The sequence below is a fragment of the Myotis yumanensis genome, unplaced genomic scaffold (assembly GCF_028538775.1).
Source record: "Myotis yumanensis isolate MYYU_CA2020_CCGP unplaced genomic scaffold, mMyoYum1.0.hap1 SCAF_2, whole genome shotgun sequence".
NCBI classification, from domain to species: domain Eukaryota; kingdom Metazoa; phylum Chordata; class Mammalia; order Chiroptera; family Vespertilionidae; genus Myotis; species Myotis yumanensis.
Window position 1 is genome coordinate 97,552,531 of NW_027223753.1, and position 3,030 is coordinate 97,555,560.

A 3,030-nucleotide genomic window follows, 5' to 3' on the forward strand; every position below is an offset into this window, starting at 1 on the left:
ATGCTATAATTTTAATGGTGTTTAAGTTGGTCTCTGTAATAATATATATGTTTTACAGGCTGAAGTAACATAAATAATTTAGAACAGATGGACGACTATATGCAAAATATAACCAGAAGTTCCTCCAATCCCTACACACCACCTCCCATTTAAGGCTGTTTCTCCACTGCCTTCAATCTGACCCAGGGTTTTGACTTGCCTAGACCAATAGAATGTGGCAGAAGAGACCTTTGCCTTCTGGGAACATAGATGCAATGAAAGAAAGTCTGAGGTAACCCCAGAAAAGCCTCGTGGGAGAAAATATGGACAATTTAATGGTTTTTGAAGACTAGAAAAAGGTGACTCCTGTCATGTTGTTGCAACACTTTTCTATTGGAATTGCATAATAGAAACTAAAGTTGTGAATGGTTGCTACATAGTTAACAGATACACTGAGATATACCAGATCTATTTGCATTATAACCAAAAGATACAAACATTCTAAGGTCAGAATAATAATCTCATTACACATAATTTTCTTTGTAGAATAAAGCATATCTTCTAAAAGCCAACAGCATTTCACCAAAAGTCAAGTGGCCACGTCCAGAAGGGAAAGGGTATGTTGCCAAGGGCATTCTGTAAACATAGTCTCAATGTCATATTTGACTATACTTCTAATTTGGTTTAAGGGTATCGAAAAACAGGAGTTATCTTTTATATTTTTAATTTACTTCAGCAAGTTTTTATTGACAACCTACTATGGAGTAGATTCTGTACAGTGGATAGACAAACAAAAATGCCCATCTTAAAGCAGCTTAGGCTTATAGTGTGCGAGATACCATAATATGAAGAATATGTTGGAAAGTAGTAAGTGCTGAGGAGAAAATGTAAAATAGAGAATGCAGATAGGAAGTGTTTAGGAGGTGGTTAAAATTTATATTAGTCCTTACTTTCAAGAAGGACTCACTTAGAATTTGATTTGTATGTAAATACCTAAAAAGAAGTGATGGAGAGCTGTGTCTGAAGATATTAAAGGGAAAGCAATGTGCAAAGGTTTTGAACATAAACATGTGTGGAGTGTTTGAAGTAAAAAAGGTGATGGGGGTGGCCTGGATTTCAAGGCCATAGTCAGGATTTTGGCTTTTGTTCTAAAAGAGCTGGGGAGCCATTGGAGAATTCTAAAAATAAGAGTTAGTGATCTGACTTTCAATTTTTCACATGATCAGAAAAAAATGGTGCTGCTTGAGAATAGACTGAAGGTTCAGCTGAAATATGTCAGGAGAGATGTGGGTGAGGTGGTTGAGAGGCGGTGATAGCGAGGAAGTGGCACCAACCCAGGTTCAGAGAACAGTGTGAAGACAGACCTGTGGGATTTGCTGACTGGTTGAATGCAGAGAATTTGAAAATCAGAAGAGTCAAGGAAAATTCTAAGGTTTTTAGTCTAAGCCACTGAAAGCCTGCAATTATCATTAATAAAGATAAGGGAAGAGAAAGTTTTGAGGTGAAAACTTGAGCAGCTCATGTTAAATTTGAGGTGTTTAATAGACATCAAGTGAAGATGTCAAGTAGCCAAGAGTATGCATCTTGAATTTTGGTGAGAAGTCTTATCTGGGAATAAACATTTGAGAGTTGGCAGTAGGATTTTGCTAGGGCTACCAGAACAAAGTACCACAGCTGGGTGGCACGGACAACAGATGTATATTTTCTCATGACTTAGGTTGGAAGCCTAAGATCAAGGTGTTGGCACTGTTGTTTTCTTGCCGTCTCTCGTCTTGTCTTGCAGGTAATGAAACTGATTCAGAGAGTAAATAGCTCACCAGTCAAGACCAGCTACATAAGTTGAGGGCTCAGTGGAAAATGAAAAGGTGGGTCCTTTGTTAAAAACTTATTGACCGTTTCAACATGGTAACAGCTGGCCCTGCATCCAGTTACCTTGGTTAGTGTTAGACGCAGGCATTGGAACCAAGGCTGACTGACTTCAATTAACCATCAGCTTATTAGAATAATTGTTTAAAATGATTATTTACCAAAAATGTAGAGTGTTCTATAGTTTGTCAATAGTTTTTCCAAACAGAGTCTAGAGATATATTTCTTGTATTCTGTCACTCTAGATAAGTCTTCAACAAATCAGCTCTCTCAATATTTGGTTGAATCCAAATATTGGTTAGGCCATCCCTTTAGGAACTGGGGATAGGAAGCTGGTAAGATTGCCTAGTGGGAAATCTTCATTTGAGAATCAATGAAGTACCGGGTGGATTCCAGCTGTGGCCATGAAATCCATCCTCCTATGTCTGAAACAGGAATGCGAGAGAAGTCAGGCTGCATCCCAGTTTGATATTTATTTGAGTTGACACAGCCTGCAATTGGTGCTAATTTTGAATCCTCCTATGTGTTTATTGCCAGTTCTTCTTACAAGCCTCAAATAGACTTTGCACCTGTGAAAGCATTTGTGATTAACAGAAAACTGGGCATTAGAAACAGTGGAATTAAACACTCCTTTCTCACACCTGCCTTTATCAGCCTGATATTCACTAAATATCAATTTTTTGTACATTAAAAAAAATCCTCTCCCAAGGATATGTTTATTGATTTGAGAGAGATAGAGAAAAAAAAAAAAGAGAGAGAGATATCAGTGTGAGAGAGAAACATCAATTGGTTGCCTCCCATATGCACCTTGACGGGGGATCAAACACGTGACCTTTCGGTGCACAGAACTATGCTGCAGCCACTGAACGGCATCCGGCCGGAACTTGCCTTTGTTTCACCGTCTTCTTGGAAGCGCCCTTTGCCGCTGCTCAGTGCTGTGCGTTAGTTTCACCACAGTCATCTGCTCTGCTGTTATCTCTGTTTCCTGAACACCTGGTCTGACTTTAGAAATTATTCACCATCTGGTCAAACACTGAGTAATTATAACAACCAAATGGCAGGATAACATGGTTTGTTAAGAGACTTGATAGTCTTTTCAGAGTTAGGTGGCATTAAAGTGAGCTCTGCCATTAACTTAGTGAATGTGCTTCCTCTACTGACTTTACTGATGTGAATGTGAAGGGC